Source organism: Cherax quadricarinatus, chromosome 64 (assembly GCF_038502225.1).
Source record: "Cherax quadricarinatus isolate ZL_2023a chromosome 64, ASM3850222v1, whole genome shotgun sequence".
In the NCBI taxonomy this organism is placed as follows: Eukaryota; Metazoa; Arthropoda; class Malacostraca; order Decapoda; family Parastacidae; genus Cherax; species Cherax quadricarinatus.
The window spans coordinates 20,138,689-20,158,556 of NC_091355.1; the positions used below are offsets into that span (position 1 = coordinate 20,138,689).

General features: G+C 42.4%; 1 long non-coding RNA gene across 1 annotated transcript in view; it reads left to right on the forward strand.

Moving 5' to 3' along the window:
- Nucleotides 1–284: 284 nt before the first annotated feature.
- Nucleotides 285–19,868, forward strand: part of LOC138854611 (uncharacterized) — a 29,324-nt gene continuing 9,740 nt past the window's right edge. Inside the window, exon 1 of the long non-coding RNA XR_011393797.1 lies at nt 285–534. This is a non-coding gene — a long non-coding RNA (uncharacterized lncRNA). The remainder of the gene's footprint in view (nt 535–19,868) is intronic.

A 19,868-nucleotide genomic window follows, 5' to 3' on the forward strand; every position in this document is an offset into this window, starting at 1 on the left:
GGTCACAATGGATATTCGTCAGACTCCACTGAGCGTTGTTTCATTCCACACAATTTAAAACTATTTATAACTATTAAGAAAAACATCTGCTATATGTTAGCTTTTAGGATATATTCAAATAACATTTAGCTGTCTAGTCTAACAAATTCCACTAGGAAATATTATCAGACTAAACTAGCATTAGAGTAACGTTTTCTTTATTTCTGGTATTAATCACTCCGAATTAAAGAGCCCGACTTAATGTTTACAAGTCTGTCTTATACAGAAGCGCATGCGCGCAGGGACGGACAGTCTTAACTGCGAGAACTATCAGTGTGACACTTGTGCTTGAGGTGGGAAAATATCTGCTCCAATATTGACTGGAGTACATTGATTGTGCTCTTCAGTGTCGAAACATTTATTTTATTAGCGAGATATGTTTCTTACTTTGTTGATCATCATAACTTGAAGAACAAGACGTAGTGTTGACGGGGCAAGGCGCCTCGCTCCCACCTGTTACCTAGATAAGGTCATTTATTCACCGGCGTCCCTCAGGTAAGGTGTTCAAGCTGGTACAAAATTAGGTGACTACTTAGGTTTTGTATCGCTCCCACCTGTTACCTAGATAAGGTAATTTATTCACCGGCGTCCCTCAGGTAAGGTGTTCAAGCTGGTACAAAATTAGGTGACTACTTAGGTTTTGTATCGCTCCCACCTGTTACCTAGATAAGGTAATTTATTCACCGGCGTCCCTCAGGTAAGGTGTTCAAGCTGGTACAAAATTAGGTGACTACTTAGGTTTTGTATCGCTCCCACCTGTTACCTAGATAAGGTAATTTATTCACCGGCGTCCCTCAGGTAAGGTGTTCAAGCTGGTACAAAATTAGGTGACTACTTAGGTTTTGTATCGCTCCCACCTGTTACCTAGATAAGGTAATTTATTCACCGGCGTCCCTCAGGTAAGGTGTTCTAGCTGGTACAAAATTAGGTGACTACTTAGGTTTTGTGCAGTATGAGCACTCATCCTCGGGGTAACATCATATAATTTCCCTTAAAAGTCAGTAAGTAATATAGCTTTTAGTGTCCATAAAATCTATGACATTACATAATGATTAAATGCTCGTTAAGGTATTATTAAATAGCTAATCTATAATTAGACACCCACAAAGAGGGACCTGAACGAGGTACCTTAAATTTGTTTTCTAGCTAGTTGTGTCGTCTGAGGGGCTAGTTTATTGTGCACCAGCAGCGCAAAATACAGGATTACGAAGGTCACAACAGATCTCTGTCAGACTCCACTAAGTATTGTTACATTGATGTAAAGTAGTTCCATATTTTATTTACTTCACATTGTTAATATTCACAATAAAGTATGGAGTACAATCTTAAACTATGGACATCTCGTTACCACTGTAAATGAAAACATTGGTCGTAACTTGGTTACAGTTTCCTTTGTAAAAACAGTTCATTCATCTAATTGATGAAAAATCTGGATACAACCTCAATATTTCCGATATCATTAACGTGGAAGCGTCTTGCTATATCTTGTAATGTTAGCACGGAGGTGTCTCTGGAAAGGATTACAGTTAAGTTTAGTTAGGCCCAGATGCACAAGTATAATTATCATACAAAGTGTAAATTACCTAGGACACCAATTACCAATGGTGTCCTTAGCCTCCAGGTGTATACCACAGTTGACGAATTAGCTAAACGAGCATTAAATATGAAGAATGTTATATAATTTTGTTTTTTCAAACAAGTTACGGAACATTGTCAGTAATGAACTAGCAAACTAGCTCGAAAGTAGAAGAGAATAGATAGCAACAAGGTGAGTAGATTGTCAGATGTTACTGCTAGATTAAAATTAAGCTGCTTTTTATTCCTCCTCCATCTTTCCGTCTATATTTCGCTCGTAGCTCGATAACGCCTCATCCAGTCGCCTTCAAACTTTCATTTGTGTACGGTAACTTGGACCAAATTCTTTTAACAATTAGCATGTTTAAGTGCTCTATGATCAAAGTTGTTGAAGTTATTCCCATCGTACTCGTGGCTTGGTTTGTAGTGTCCTCAGCTTACAAACTGGGTGTCCTGGATTGATCCCCGGTACGGGTGAAGCCACTGCCCCTGTTTACCTAGCAGTAAGTAGGTACATGTGCGTTACTCGACTATTGTGGGTTGCATCCTGAGGGACAATGACCGATGACGCACTGACTTTATTGGGTTCTGGGTGGCTGACACTCGCGCTGCTGCTGGGTGGCCAACACACTCGCTGGTGCTGGGTGGCCAACACACTCGCTGGTGCTGGGTGGCCAATGGAAATAAATGGCATAAAATACCGACACAATGGAAATATAATGTGCCTATGCTAACCTTCCTATGGTGTAGAAATATACCTAGTTGGACGAATCTTATTGTGGCTAGCTGGTCCAGTGGCTAACGCGACGGTCTGGAGTTTTGAGACACTGATCGCTGGTTCTATCCCCACCCGTGCTGTATAGCCCTTGTGGCTTAGCGCTTCTTTTTTGATTATAATAATAATATCCCCACCCGTGGTATGGTTTGTTTGCAATCGTGTCATTACGATTTCGTGAGACACTCGCTGGTGCTGGGCTGCTGACACTCGCGCTGCTCATGGCTGGCACGAGTCCCAGTTTGTCAATTTTATTTAATAAAATAATGATATTCATTTTTTATTCAACCAAAAAATGCTACGTCTGCTCAACTTCAAAATAATATTGCTTATGCATTCTGTAGTAACCAATAATGTCGAGTTCGAGTAGGTGCAAAGTTGGAATTTTTCTGATAGTTGAAAAACTTGGAGTCGTTGAAATAGTGATAAATTAGACAGCCACGTGTTGTACATGTCTAATTTATCAACATGTTTCAACATATGTTGAAACAGTATCAGTTATTGACGAGTCTTCAAGGAGGGTTCCTTGGTGTGTTGGAGAGTCTCTTGATATAAGGAACTTAACCTTTGTTTACTTTTTAGGACCAAATTAATTGTCCCCCTGTCCTCCCTCCCCGTCACCCACCCCCCTCCCCTTTATGATTTAAATGTCGGCTCCCCTACCCATTATGACCACTGCACTCTGATTCTTCTTTACATAATAATAGATCTTTTTATTTGCCCTTCTCGGAACTGTATGACCCTCGTGGTTTAGCGTTTAGTTTTGATTTGTAATAATATTTACTCTTCTAATAGCGCATGACTTTGTTCAGTAGTACCAGATCCACATGGCAGTGATCTTTTCCTATCATCCTCACTTCTTCATATCCAGACATCCTCGCTCTTCACGTTAGTATTTTGAGTGTTGAGGACTGGGCCCTTGACTGTCGATACATCTTTTTTTTTTTTTTTTTAAACATCCTCCTTCGTCTTTTTCAGAGGGGCTCTGACAAATATTTACGGCCTCAGTTATAATCTCCCAAACCTCGGGTAGACATTCTCGTAAATGTATACACAGGACTCCTGCTTGTGCTCGTGCATGCAACTGACGTGCTGAGTGACGCCTCTACCGTTACAACAGAACCACAGTGTGACTCCTATACTTGAAACAAGTGAGGGCGATTGTCCGTCGTGTAATTCGAGAAGCAGAACACTCTTGTTGGCGGGATTGTTTCTGCTGTCACTTATACCTCTACTACTGTTACCTTTAAGAGAGCATTTAAAAAAAATTGAATGGCAAGCACATCTCTAGACCCAGCTCCCGTTCTTATGGTTGCTAGTGTTTGCAGCCATGAGAAACGAAAGGGGCTTTTACCCACAATGTCTACTATATCGTCCATACGTGGAAGAGGGTAAGCATCAGGTACTGTGACCTCGTTCATCTTGCGGTAGTCGGTACAAACCCGGAAACCTCCATCAGGTGAGGGGCTCTTCATCTAGGGAATTGGATCTGTGCTCCAGTTCCCGGAATTAAGCCTGACCCTTCCATTACCCCCCCCCCACCCCACAGGCGCTGTATAATCCTACGGGTTTAGCACTTCCCCATGATTATAATAATCCAGGCTTTTTAACAAGGATTCACGATGAAGCCCAGGCAGACGCCGGGTCACCAGCTGGAGAAGACCCGGGCCGGAAGTACCGGCAAACATCTAAAGAAGAAGATGAAGCCCACGAGCTGGACGATTCCTTCCCTAATCCATGTTCCAGCAGACATGCTACTTTCTGCTTGTAGTAGCTTCTGTTTTTCAGCATTAGCTCTGTAGGGAGAAAGTTTAATAGGTTTAGTAGTTCTTACGTCCGCATCATGACAACCCAGGTCGCATATTTTCGGAATATTCGAAAATGTGTGTAGATAGGTTTGCATTAGGGTAGTTTGTGTTACTACTTAGTCCTCTGCAAGTCCCGACATTATAGGGCGAGGCTCCTGAATGATGGCTGAGTTAGGAAGCCTTAATTGAACCTCCGGAATTGTATACAGAGAATCAGGATCGTCCACAGGATCAGGGACAGACGAGTCATTGCTGGGATCTTAGGTTAATGTGGTAGACTCTACCCGCGTTGGGTTTATCAAGAGGTGCTTCCACGATGTTTGAAACAATTCTTTTCGATCACCTGCATTGGTCCCATAAGCCTTGCTCTTAAGGTGTGACCAGGCACAGGTTCCTTGATCAACACCTTGTCTCCTGGGTTAAAGAAGTGAAATTTAGAAGTTTTGTCATACCTCTGTGCCATGTTTTGAGCGGATTTTAGGTTGGCCTTAGCCAGCTGACGTACCACGTGCAATCTTGATGGAGGATCTTAGTGTGTCTTGCAGGCGTTCCTCCCATTCATCCTTCACCACGTTTGTGGACTTCTAACATTATGCTCAAAAATTAGCTCAAAAGGACTGTACCCAGTTGATTCCTGCACACTTTCTTCCATTGCAAACAGCAACAGAGGAAGAGATTCATCCCAGTCTATAGGAAAATGCATGCAATACGTGGGCATCATAGTTTTTAAGGTTTGGAAGAAACGTTTCTAAGGCGCCTCGAGACTTAGGATGACTGTGGACATTTTATTTCTTGTTAATTTCTAGCCTAAAGCTTCTCTGAAAGCTTTTGCTGTAAAATTAGTGACCTGGTCACTCTGGACAGATTATGGGATACCAAAATGGGAAATAAACTTAACGAGGGCTTTAATATAGTGTCCGGGCTTACCAACTTGCTGATACAACAGGAACGGAGGTAATTCCGCACCCCTCATCTTGTCCCTGACCAATAAAAAAGCTGTAAGATCCTATAAAGAGTTTTAGTAACACTCAAACGTCCTCCTAAGAACGTATTGTGAACTATTTTCAGGATCTGAGGCCTGAATTTCTTTGGTACTACCACCCCCCAAGGGAGGTTCCTTGACGCTGTTGAGGTGCTCTTGATCTAGGGAATTGGATCTATGCGCCAGCTCCCTGAAATGACCCTGAATTCTTTCCATCCCCCCCCCACATGCGCTGTATAATCCTACGGGTTTAGCGTTCCCCCATTATAATAACTTGGTACTATCATTCTCTTAAAATTTACCCTCCTCCTTACCAGTAGCCGGACAAACTAATAAATTATTTTTAAGTGCGTATTTAACCGGGTGATTTGAGTTGGATTCAGCCATGGCAGCTTTAAGAGCGGATGCTAAAGAAGTCCCTTTTCTCTTCTCGGAAGGACAGTCCCTCGAGGATGGAAACAGAAACGCCTGGCAGTCCTTCGACCCCGGAATAGATTTACGAGGCCCTGGCCAGTTTTCCATGTAAAATAAATTGTCTAGCCCTAGGTCGGAGTCCTCCAATGTAAGATTAGCATTCATTTTAGACATTCCTTTGGACATTGCTCGAGTTATGACTAACATCGGAGAAGCAGCTTCGGTGGCTACAATGGGGTCGGGATAGCATCTAGAATTCAGAACATAGTTGCCAAGCAATAATTAAACATGTTTTATAGGGAATCCCCCAGATATACCTACAGTTAAATACACTGTAATACTGGCTTGTAATGAAAAACACTATGTAGAGGAACAGAAAATACAGCTACCCCATCGGCCTCTAATAACACTGGGGAGTTTAATGAGGTATCCTCAGAAGTTGGAGGGAGCAATAAGCCCCGGTATCCCTGAAAATGGATACCTCATTGGGACTTTCCTGATTCATTTCAGCGGGAAGCATTATTATTTTTCCTAGTGGTAGTGGTTTAGTCAACTTACCAATAGCAGTAGGTTTACCTAGCTTGGAGCAAGTAGCCTTTATGTGGCCAGATTTACGGCTGTAGTAACAGGTGATGGGTTCCGGATTCTTGTTTCTTGCTCCAAGGCAGACGACGTTCTTCAGCCTCAGCTTCCCTTCTCGAAATCCATTCAGAGGTCCATCCACCATGATCCCTGCCCAGTTGAGAGACTGCTCGGACGAAGAGCGGTTGACCTCAGATGTGTCGGCAAGTCTAGCCACCTTCATAGCAGTTGCCACTGAATGGTCTTCTGAAGCACCCGAACCTCTGGTCCCACTAATTCGAGACGATTGTCCTTAAGGCTCAGTTGCACTAGCCCACTGAAATTGTAAATACAAAATCTCAATGTACTATTTGCAAAGACATAAATAAATAAATAAAATATTTAGTTGGATTAGACTAAATTAAATTGCGCTTGTTATACTAAGATTAAGTTTCCTAAGGTTCATTTGGTACAAAATTATTAATTTTTACATTAACATAAATGAAAAAAAAAATCTTTAAAAGTATAAAAGAAAATTTTAGAAAGGACTTAATTTTAAGTAGGTTATTGCTAATTGACCAGTTTTACCTATTCGGCACTACATATGTATCTCTAAAGAAGTGTTCTTAATTTGTCAGCTTCCCATACTTGACTGTATAAAAGATAATTTAAGAAAATAGATGTGATGAATGGTTTGAAAAACCGACAAGTTGAAGATTGAGACACTTATGCAGCATATGGAAATCTTTATTCAGGAAACGTTTCGCCACACAGTGGCTTCATCAGTCCAATACAAAGAGGAAGGCGTAAGGAGAGGAGGAGAATGAGGTAATCAGTCCCTCAACCTGGAGTCGATGTGTTCAGTCCATCAATCTTGTAGAATGTACAGCATAGGGCCGTAGACGTGGCTTATATACTGTAGTGAGGTGACGTGAAGCAGATGGAGGCGGGGTCATAGTGGTACCATCCACTAGTCGAAGTAGGTCTTCGTCCAAAGGTTGAACAAGTGTTGAAGAATTCTTTGTAACAAGAAAATAGATACGTGACGATGATAAAGACACAACAGTTTAAATGTCTTTTGAAACTTTTCGTCAACACAGTATACTCTTGCAGTCGAATACAGAGGCAGCAGAAGCAACAGTGATGTAAAGACGATGTAATCAGTGTATCACCCTGAAAGACGTAGTTTACCGTTGAGGTAGTCAGTCCCTCAGCCTGGAGAAACGTTCTGCTTCATAGCCTGAAACAATGTTCCAGTCCAGGGAATTGGACCCTTCGTTCCCTTCCTTGGCTCAAACCTGATTTCCTCCTATTTCTCACTCTTTGCATAATCCCTGCTAGTTTAGGGCTTTCCAATAAATCTCGTAATAATAATACTAGCAATAAAATAATCAGAACTACACAAAAAAACAGCAATTATTCACATTACGATAAGAAAAACCACACGACTACAAGCAAATGTTTTACCAGACTGAAAATTATACCAGGAAAATATCTTGAGGGTGTTCCGGGGGTCAACGCCTACGCGGCCCAGTCCTTGACCAGGCCTAGTGGTGGATCAGGACCTGATCAACCAAGCTATTACTGCTGACTGCACGTAAACCAATGTACGAACCACAGCCCGACTGGTCAGGTACTGACTTGAGGTGCCTGTCCAGCTCCTTGAAGACAGCCAGGGGTCTATTGGTAATCCCCCTTATGTATGCTGGGAGGCAGTTGAGCAGTCTTGGGCCTCGGACACTTAGTGTTTTCTCTTAGCGTACTCGTGGCGCCCGTTTTTTTACTGGGAGAATGTTGCGTCTCTTGCCAAGTCTTTTGCTTTCGTAGGGAGTGATTTTCGTATGCAGATTTTGGACTAGTCCCTCTAGGATTTTTCTAGTGGATATATCACGTATCTTTCTCGCCTGCATTCCAAGGATTACAGGTCAAGGCCCCTTTAAAGACTTGGTTAATGTCCGCTTGGAGATTTGCAATGTCCTCAATGGATGGCAGTCATGCAAATTCTGGTATCATCATCAAAGGAGTACTGTACCTTGTAGAACAGAGCTTTTCGGTCCTAATTTTAGAATGGGTATTAAAGACCATGAAATTCGAGATGAATAATACTGGTTCATCATTAAGTCATCCTTACTACCGAGACATCTGGCTGCACAGCTGGCTTCCTCACTTAAATACCGCTGAGACATTTGACTACTCAGTAGGGTTTTCTCAGTCAAATACTTGTACAGAGCTGATAAATACACTTAAGACTGTTGAAGTAAATATTGCACAAGTCTTGCTCATCTACTCGTCTTTATTGCAAGTATTAAGTATTATAAATTAGATCAGTGATCTTTTCCCCTCACAGACACATGGTTTTTAACTTCGCTAGCTAGCTTTTATTGTCGTGACTAAATAAAGCACTGCCATCTGTCACCGGGTGACAATGAAGTTGGATGTTTCACGTCACACAACAAAAAAACGATAATTGGAACAAGACATCTCATTAGCTTGAGAGCAGGAGACGAGTGTACTGTGAATCTTGTTAGGTATCTCCCCTTCAAGGGGAGTGGGAGACGAGGGGGGGGGTTACCTTGGCGTTGCCGAAGGGGGCTCTTGATCCGAGGAATTAGTCCTTGTTTTCTGTATCTGGGGCGCATGCCCGATATACAGCAAGTATTAACCCTCTGAACCGCAGCGCTGAGTCGCTGGAATAGAAAATTAGCCGCCCTGGGATCCCTAGTTACCACGATGAGTATTTTGCCTAGCTCCTTAGGGAACTTAGATGCACTCTTTCTTCATGGGCCAAAGGTCTCCTAGCCTATGGGAACAAACGTATAATGATGGGTAGTTTACCATATTTTTCTAGACTTTGGGGACTTTCTGAACTGGCAGCTGTTCCTCCTTATCTCTGGTGTATTAGAGGATACGTAGGTATCAGCCAATGTAGATGCACACGTGTAGTCCCACACCACCTGCTTGTTGTCTGTCCAGGTTTGAAGGGTGATACCATCAGGACATTGCGTTGCCATCAGATCTGCATAGTTGGGGTGGCTCGCTTATTTCTGGGCATCCGGCTGTTGTGAGGCTTTCTTGATAATATTATTAATCTCTTCATGCCTTGCATTCTTTCTCTCGGATCTACGGCACAAAGACCACGGTACCCGAATCGGTCTGCCGATTCAATGCCGCAGATACACCTGTGTTTGGAGAGAATAGAGGCAGTAAGTCGAAGGGCAACACTAATGCAGATGGTCTGTGGGTCAAACCCTTAGGAGGTCCTTATCGCGGAAGATGCTATTGGTCTGAGGAAATGGACTTTTGGTCTTCTCTCAGACCGAACTCCATCATCCTCGCAGTCCTCTTCTTATCCTGTCCCTTCTTTCCCTTCTCCTCTCCTCCCTTCCTCTATTCTATCCTGTTTCAGCCTTTGAGGCTCTTTCCTCAGGCACTGTAGTTCCTAGATAGGTAGAAGGGTCCGTGGTCACCCCATTACTGAGGCCCTTGTGGGAGTGTTTGACCTGGAATCTGGATTTTGGGGGATGTTTCGATCCCCCCACACCGGACTGGGCGGGTGTCTTTTGGGTTTATTCTGGGGCTGCCTTTGGGATTCTGGGGGGTGGTGGCCGAAGGAGGTTGCAAAGCGGGTGTCTGGCCCTTTTTTTTGCCCCGGGGGGCTGGTAGATGGGGGTTGTATCCCGGATTGCTGGTTTACCCTTCCCTCCTAGAAATTTTCCCTCCATGTTACCCCCCTTTTTCAAAAAAGTGAAAACCATGGGTCAAAACCTAAATTCCCCCCCCCGGGCCCCTTTTCCCTACTGCCCCCTTTTTTGCCTACTGTTTTTAATCATTCTTCAACCCTTTTCCCATGTCTCTGTCCCTTATACTGGTCCGTTTGTCACCTGCTCCAGGAAATGAGGTTAAACCAAATTATTACTGGGAATCGGGGAATGTTTAAAAGACAATATTCAAAAAGTTGCTGTAATAAATCAATTGATCAAAAAAAAAGAAAATAGTAGGGGGCAACAGTGATAGCTCCTTAAGGTTTATTTCAAAAGTGGGGAGTCAAAAAGAAGATGAGCAAAATTGTTGAAAATTAAAGGTAATATAGATATTATTGGTATAACGGACCTGGTTCAACCTAAAAGAAAAAAATGCCTTCTGAATGCAAATCAGGGTAAAAAAACTTTCCACACTGATAGGGTCAACAGGAAAAAGGGGGGGTTGGGTGTTGTGGAAAAAATTTTAAAATTTTGTCTTAGACATAGTAAGATTAGAAACATGAACACAGAATCTGTTTGGTAGTTTCTCGAGGACGTGAAATTAATTGTGGTGTAATTTAACCCCAAAATTGATAGGAGTCAGTAATTTTGGGACAAAATTAAAAGGCATCTAGTAAAAATGTTGTGAAAGGGGAAATTTTTCTTTAGACAAAATATTGGAACAATGTACGGAAATCTTAGTCTAGTACCTCTTATGGTTCAGGTTGTTTTAGAACATTTTGTGAAGAACCAACTAGAAAACAATTGTTGACGGTTTTTGAAAAAGTTCACAAATTTAATTTCTTGAGGTTTGGTGAGTTTGGGGAAAGTGATCACAAACCCCTTGTTCAATATATCAGGGAAATTACCCGATAACTGCAATCAAATCTCTGCCCCAGATTTTAGGGGACTTCATGGGACTAAAAAATTTTGGGTGGGCAAAATTGGGGATGTCCTGATATGGGTCATGGTGATTTTGGGTTGAAAGACTTTTTTCGAAAAATTTTCTAGCTGCCCAGACAACTTTTTTTCAGTGAAATTAGATCAAATAAAATTACCCCAAATGGATGAAAAATAAAACATCTCATTGGTAAAAGGAAGGTTATATGGCGTATAAAAAGAGGATGGGCATTTAAAAAATAAATATTAAAATTAAAAGAAAAAAAAGGAATAAAAAAAGAAAGGGATTAGGAAAAAGGGTTAAGGGATTAAAAAGACTCCCCAAAAGGGTTTTTTCGTATCAAGTAAGAGGGACAAGATTGGCCCAAAAAAGATAACTCTGGTCAGATCGCAGTGATAAGGACATGGGGAAATTCTCAATCCTCCCCCCAGTTTTCCCCCAAAAAATACTAGCGATATTCCTGAAATAATAGATTATGTAGAACAGGACGATAATAAACTATGTACGATTGTGGTAACTAGTGACATGGTCCTCACACAAATAGAGAAACTAAAACCTAACAAATCCCCAGGTCCTGATGAACTGTTTGCAAGGGTGTTAAAGGAATGTAAAGAGGAACTTAGCATACCTTTGGCTAATCTTTTTAACATGTCACTACAAACTGGCATAGTGCCTGATAAGTGGAAAATGGCAAATGTAATACCTATTTACAAGGCAGGTGACAGGTCCTTGGCTTCGAACTATAGACCAATAAGCCTTACCTCCATAGTGGGAAAATTTATGGAATCAATAATTGCCGAAGCAATTCGTAGCCATCTTGACAGGCACAGATTGATTAATGAATCTCAACACGGTTTTACAAAGGGGCGTTCCTGTCTTACGAATTTACTAACTTTTTTCACTCAGGTGTTTGAGGAGGTAGATCATGGTAATGAATATGATATTGTGTATATGGACTTCAGTAAGGCTTTCGATAGAGTTCCACACCAGAGGCTATTGAGGAAACTTAAGGCACATGGAATAGGAGGAGAAATTTTTTCCTGGGTAGAGGCATGGCTGACAAATAGACAGCAGAGAGTTTGCATAAATGGGGAGAAATCAGAATGGGGGCACGTCACAAGCGGTGTTCCTCAGGGGTCAGTGTGGGGCCCGTTGATGTTCACAATTTACAAAAACGCCATAGATGAGGGAATAAATAACGACATAAGCAAATTTGCTGATGACACCAAAATAGGCCGTCCAATTCATTCTAATGAGGACATTAGAGCACTCCAGGATGATTTGAATAGACTGACGCAATGGTCGGAGAAGTGGCAGATGCAGTTTAATATTGACAAATGCAAAGTTCTAAATGTTGGACAGTTAAATAACCATGCCACATATAAACTAAATAATGTAGATCTTAATACTACTGATTGCGAAGAGGATTTAGGAGTTCTGGTTAGCAGTAATCTAAAACCAAGACAACAGTGCATTAGTGTTCGCAATAAAGCTAACAGAATTCTTGGCTTCATATCTAGAAGTATAAATAATAGAAATCCTCAGGTTGTTGTTCAACTCTATATATCCTTGGTTAGGCCTCATTTAGACTATGCTGCTCAGTTCTGGTCACCGTATTACAGAATGGATATAAATGCTCTGGAAAACGTACAAAGGAGGATGACAAAGATGATCCCATGTATCAGAAATCTTCCCTATGAGGATAGACTGAGGGCCCTGAATCTGCACTCTCTCGAAAGGCGTAGAATTAGGGGGAATATGATCGAGGTGTATAAATGGAAAACAGGAATAAATAAAGGGGATGTAAATAGCGTGCTGAAATTTTTTAGCCATGACAGGACTCGCAGCAATGGTTTCAAGTTGGAAAAATTCAGATTCAGGAAGGATATAGGAAAGCACTGGTTTGGTAATAGAGTTGTGGATGAGTGGAACAAACTCCCGAGTACAGTTATTGAGGCTAAAACGTTGTGTAGTTTTAAAAATAGGTTAAATAAATACATGAGTGGGTGTGGGTGGGTGTGAGTTGGACCTGACTAGCTTGTGCTGCTGAGTCTGGTACAGTGCTCCATCCTTGAGTGGAGGTGACCAGGCTGGGTGGGTCATTGGGATAATCCGGGGTGTGGGTTATTGGTCTAATCCGAGGGGGGGGAAACATGGACCTGCTCCGCTTGGGTCAGTAGGCCTGTTGCAGTGTTCCTTCTCTCTTATGTTCTTATACCAGACCTCTCCCTACAGTGCGTCGATTATCGGATCGCCCATCCATCTCAAGCTGGACCACCTCCAGTCCCACACCTAAACGACTTAGACCATTAACTGATGATACTACTTTGAATACTTCTTGCTCTGACCAGAAAAGACCGACATGACACTCACGTCCTATGCTACGTTTCAAAGTACACAATGGACTTAGTTTTTTTACTCTGCAACCGACATCTCATACTGACTGTCTTTGAGATCATAGTATCAACAAGGAGCTCCTATGCCATGTTGGTCGAGAAATTTCATTTCATGCTCTCGAGAGCGGCGCACACATCGTCACGGTACAAAATGCTAGCCAGGCTCATGATCTTTCTCTCCTTACCACCACAGATGCTATTCCTGTAAGAATTCAACACCACCATTCTCTCAATTCTTGTAGTGGTACCGTCATTCTATCTCAAACCATTGTTCAGCATAATTTCCAGACATGGAGTAACGACATTCTGGAACAGCTTGAGCTCCAAGACCTCCCAGTTCTCATAGTAGACACATGTCCTACCTGCCCACGGGCGGAGACGCTACCCCAGCAATGTGGCTCTCTTAACTTTGACTGCTGTGAGCTTCCATCCTCGGTTTACATCGCGACTGTTTACAAGACCGAAAACTGATCCCTACACCACAACAGTGCAAAAATTGCTGGCATTTTGGCCATCCAGTGAAATATTGCAGGTCCATGGTGCCAACGACCATACCAGTCCTTCTTGTAGATTACCTCCTACTTGCCTTAATTGTAACGAAGCTCGCCCATCTTATTCTCGTCGTTCCCAAGTTTACTTAAATGAACGAGTTGCATAGATTATCATACATAGTCAGTGACTTATTTCCATTGGGGTCCTTTTAGTCCCTTATTATACTATAAAGGAGATATACTATGAATAAGGTAAAATGAGTTATTCACATTTACATGTGAGTTAGCTAAAAAATAATTCTCCTCCCTTTCTGTCGCTACATTCGTTATGCTTTTGGCACTCTTCTTGAACTGGTTCATGCTATGACTGGCTTTGACATGTACAGGCAGTCTGTTCCATTCCATTATTGCTGTACAATAAAAGATGTTTTAAGCCTGGCCACTGACTGGGTACTAAAAAGTTGTGCTCTCTCCCCCTAGTACTATGATTGCTTTGCTTCCCAGCTCGACAAAATTTGCGGCAAGATAATCTGGACACTGTGAGCAATTTTATAAACTTGATTTAGCTTCAGTTGTTTTTCTCTGTCTTCAACATTCAGCATATCCAGTTGTTGTAATTCATCCTGGCCTAAATGTTCTCTTAGACCAAGGTCCAGGATGAATCTTAACATTTTGTTCTGGGTGATTTGTAGTCTATCTTTCAGTTTTTTTTCTCTCAAGGCAGAGTACCATGAAGAGCAAGCGTAGTCCATATGACATTGTATAGGGTCCTGCGAGCCTCAGTAGGTAGACACTGTGCTTGTCTGTAGAGGAACTTCAGTCTGGCATTTCCTTTCTTTACTACACTGTTCCCTATCAGTTCTCCTGACATGCATGGATCAAAGGCTATTTCCAGGTATTTTACTGAGGAAACTGAAGTGATGGGTTCCCCATTACAAAGGACATTAAAATTATTTACCCTTCACAGTTTGTTTCATGCCAAAGAGAATGGCCTCAGTTTTCCTGAGGTGCAACGATTGTTTTTCTACTAATCATTTGCTGTAGGACTCCAGTTCCAGCGTTATTACATAAGCAACTATGACCACCCTAGAAAATGCCGTGCCCATATGACAACAGGAAAATGCAAACTCCCTTCCTGTAAGCTTTTTCACCCTGAAATGTGTACCTCTTCAGTGCAGGAAAGACTGTGCTATAACTTAAATTGCCAGGCACACCATCTAAAGGGGGCAAAAAGATACAAAACATCCAGGCCATGGGAAAACCTGGGTAGCCACAGCCACTCAAGAGGGAGAGGTTTTTAAGTGCCAGGAAGAAAAAAAAAACTGGCAGGAAATGGCAGAAATCGTACACCAAATCCAGTCATTCCTGGAGTGGAACCACAGTCGATGGCCTCCACTCCAAACCAACAGATACAGATACTAATGCCGGAACCCCCCTCCCCAGTACCAACAATACCACCAGTCCGATGACATTCTTCTTTGCAAATATACAGGATCTAAAGCTAGCAACAAACAACAAAATACCTTTCATCCGTGGACTGCTTGCAGAGGCAAAGGCAATGTTCGCGGCTTTCACTGAGACCCACATAAAGGATCACTTGGACAACGAAATATGGATCCCAGGTTACAACCTATACAGATGCGACAGAGTGAACAGGCAAAAGGGGGGGGGGGGGTTTGCCTGTACATTGCAGAGTCACTTGTGTGCACAGAACTGCTTAATGCCTCAAATGATGTAGTGGAAGTTTTAGCAGTAAAGATCGAGAACCAAAACCTAGTCATTGTGGTAGTCTACAAGCCTCCGGATGCAACATCCCAGCAATTCCAGGAACAGCTGTTAAAAATTGACCACTGTCTGGAAAATCTGCCAGCTCCTGCACCCAACATCTTGCTCCTGGGGGATTTCAACTTAAGGCACCTAAAATGGAGGAATATAGCAAATAATATTGTTGCAGTAATAACACCAGGAGGCAGCTCTGATGAAAACTCTCACTCACACGAGCTTTTAAATCTGCATAAAATTCAATTTAAACCAGCAAATAATAGAGTCTATTAGACTGGAGAATACACTAGACCTCATCTTCACAAACAATGATGATCTGATACGAAATGTCACCATATCAAAAACAATATACTCAGATCACAACATAATTGAGGTTCAGACATGTATGCGCGGAGCCCCAGACCGACATAATGAGATTAGTCACGAGGAAGCATTCACCAAATTCAACTTCAATAACAAAAACATAAAGTGGGACCAAGTAAACCAAATCCTAACTGATATAAGCTGGGAAGATATACTAAGCAACACAGACCCCAACAAGATTAACTCGGTGGCGCTCGATGTATGCACAAGGCTTATTCCTCTAAGAAAAAGGAGTAGATGTAAAATAGAAAGGGACAGGCGCTCCCTTTACAGGCGACGGAAAAAAATAACAGAGCGGCTAAAAGAGGTCAATATATCTGAAATGCGTAGGGAGACACTGGTCAGAGAAATAGCAAGCATCGAACTTAAGCTAAAGGAATCTTATAGGAGTCAGGAATCGCGGGAAGAACTAAAAGCCATAAATGAAATCGAAAGAAACCCAAAGTATTTCTTCTCCTATGCCAAATCAAAGTCGAGAACAACGTCCAGCATTGGGCCCCTACTTAAACAAGATGGGTCCTACACAGATGACAGCAAGGAAATGAGTGAGCTACTCAAGTCCCAATATGACTCAGTTTTTAGCAAGCCGCTAACCAGACTGGGAGTCGAAGATCAAAATGATTTTTTTTTATGAGAGAGCCACAGAATTTGGTTAACACAAGCCTATCTGATGTTATCCTGACGCCAAATGACTTCGAACAGGCGGTAAATGACATGCCCATGCACTCTGCCCCAGGGCCAGACTCATGGAACTCCGTGTTCATCAAGAACTGCAAGAAGCCCCTATCACGAGCTTTTACCATCCTATGGAGAGGGAGCATGGACACGGGGGTCGTCCCACAGTTACTAAAAACAACAGACATAGCCCCACTCCACAAAGGGGGCAGTAAAGCAACAGCAAAGAACTACAGACCGATAGCACTAACATCCCACATCATAAAAATCTTTGAAAGGGTATTAAGAAGCAAGATCACCACCCATCTAGAAACCCATCAGTTAACACAACCCAGGGCAACATGGGTTTAGAACAGGTCGCTCCTGTCTGTCTCAACTATTGGATCACTACGACAAGGTCCTAGATGCACTAAAGACAAAAGGAATGCAGATGTAATATATACAGACTTTGCAAAAGCCTTCGACAAGTGTGACAATGGCGTAATAGCGCACAAAATGCGTGCTTAAGGAATAACGGGAAAAGTCGGTCGATGGATCTATAATTTCCTCACTAACAGAACACAGAGAGTAGTCGTCAACAGAGTAAAGTCCGAGGCAGCTACGGTGAAAAGCTCTGTTCCACAAGGCACAGTACTCGCTCACATCTTGTTCCTCATCCTCATATCCGACATAGACAAGGATGTCAGCCACAGCACCGTGTCTTCCTTAGCAGATGACACCCGAATCTGCATGACAGTGTCTTCCATTGCAGACACTGCAAGGCTCCAGGCGGACATCAACCAAATCTTTCAGTGGGCTGCAGAAAACAATATGAAGTTCAACGATGAGAAATTTCAATTACTCAGATATGGTAAACATGAGGAAATTAAATCTTCATCAGAGTACAAAACAAATTCTGGCCACAAAATAGAGCGAAACACCAACGTCAAAGACCTGGGAGTGATCATGTCGGAGGATCTCATCTTCAAGGACCATAACATTGTATCAATCGCATCTGCTAGAAAAATGACAGGATGGATAATGAGAACCTTCAAAACTAGGGAGGCCAAGCCCATGATGACTCTCTTCAGGTCACTTGTTCTATCTAGGCTGGAATATTGCTGCACACTAACAGCACCTTTCAAGGCAGGTGAAATTGCCGACCTAGAAAATGTACAGAGAACGCGCATAACGGAGATAAAACACCTCAATTACTGGGAGCGCTTGAGGTTCCTAAATCTGTATTCCCTGGAACGCAGGAGGGAGAGATACATGATTATATACACCTGGAAAATCCTAGAGGGACTAGTACCGAACTTGCACACGAAAATCACTCACTACGAAAGCAAAAGACTTGGCAGACGATGCACCATCCCCCCAATGAAAAGCAGGGGTGTCACTAGCACGTTAAGAGACCATACAATAAGTGTCAGGGGCCCGAGGCTGTTCAACTGCCTCCCAGCACACATAAGGGGGATTACCAACAGACCCCTGGCAGTCTTCAAGCTGGCACTGGACAAGCACCTAAAGTCAGTTCCTGATCGGCCGGGCTGTGGCTCGTAAGTTGGTTTGCATGCAGCCAGCAGCAACAGCCTGGTTGATCAGGCTCTGATCCACCAGGAGGCCTGGTCACAGACCGGGCCGCGGGGGCGTTGACCCCCGGAACTCTCTCCAGGTAAACTCCAGGTAAACCGAAGTGGCTAGTTTATTGTGCACCCCATATCCATCCTGTGGACGGTAGCGCGAGAGCATATGGATACACAAAAGGCCTAGGAACTAGGCCCCAAAGGGTTAACAGGAATACATATGGATTTATATCTACATATCTATAGTTCACTTATCTGTTACAAGCAAATTTAGGAAATTTGCTTAGTATATCTGGTATCTTATTTTCATTAATAAGATATCTTGACATGTCACATAGGTTATTATACTGTCTGTCTCTGTATTCCTCAATAAGTGGACAATTAAGCACATAGTGTTCAAGACAGTGACCATATGCCTGATCACATAATTTACATTTAGTTTGATCATCTGTGTGTCTCCCAAACTGCCAGAAGTACTTGTAACCAAGCCTAAGTCTGGCCACTACAACATCAGTCAGTACTTGTAACCAAGCCTAAGTCTGGCCACTACAACATCAGTCAGTACTTGTAACCAAGCCTAAGCCTGGCCACTAACATCAGTCAGTGTTCACATTGCAAGTTGCTCCATAAACATACTTATCTACGTTCATGTTATCATAGTGGGTTATAGATCTACTCAGGCTTCTAACTGCATTCCCATAACAATCATTTTCATTATTTACTTCTCTCCTAATATTATTCCTAATGCTAGACACAGTTATACCAAAGTTATATTCTACATTCTCCTTCTGGGTACTCTTCTTGGCTAACATATCAACTTTATCATGAAGGTGTAATCCAATGTGTGATGGGATCCATAGCAATTGTACATTAATTCCTTTGTCCCCAATTTTTGAGTATCTATACCTGGCTTCTCCAATGAGCATGTTGTTGGAGTCATTATATGAGTCAAGAGCCTTCAATGATGACATAGAATCAGTAATGATGATAGTCAAGCTCAGTGCCATACCTGGAGTTTACCTGGAGAGAGTTCCGGGGGTCAACGCCCCCGCGGCCCGGTTAGCTTTAGCGCCATTAGGATTGCAAACAATTCAGTTTGCAGTGTAGACGCCCAGTTGTTAATTCTTATGCCTAACTCAACAAATTTATTATCGTTCTTAACTAGGGAGGTGGCAACAAGAACAGATGCAGCCCTGCCAGGAGACTCCTGTTTAGATCCATCAGTGTATATAACTTGTGATAACTTATTACTACCAGCTAGGTGAGAAATTTCTTCTTGAGCAGTTGCTCTAACAAGAGATTTAAGTTAGGGATTACTAGCAATGAGCTTCTTGGGAGGGACTTGTAGGTATGTGATATTAAATGAGCACATCTTCCACAGAGGGGTGAAATGCTCTTGTTGCCTACAGTGATACAGTTCATGCAGGTTATAAAACTTAATGCAATTGCACGTTTTCACAATCCATTTAGATCTGTGTGTATTTACCTCTAGACACTTGGTAAGATTCATTGTGACAGTGTCTGGTTCGTTTCTCAACATTCTAATACCGAGTACAGTGTTAATCTCAACAATCCTATCACTGATACTAGAAATACCAAGCTCCTTCCTCATGTTGAGAACTTTTGTAGATCTGGGACAGCCAAGAATAATCCTGAGAGCTTCATTTTGCATTAACTCCAAGGGTCGGAGAGAACTTTCTCTAGCTAATATCAACATGGGAGCAGCATAATCAATTAAGGACCTAACATAGGCTATGTACATCATTCTCACGATTCTCACATTAGCACCATAGTTGGGATT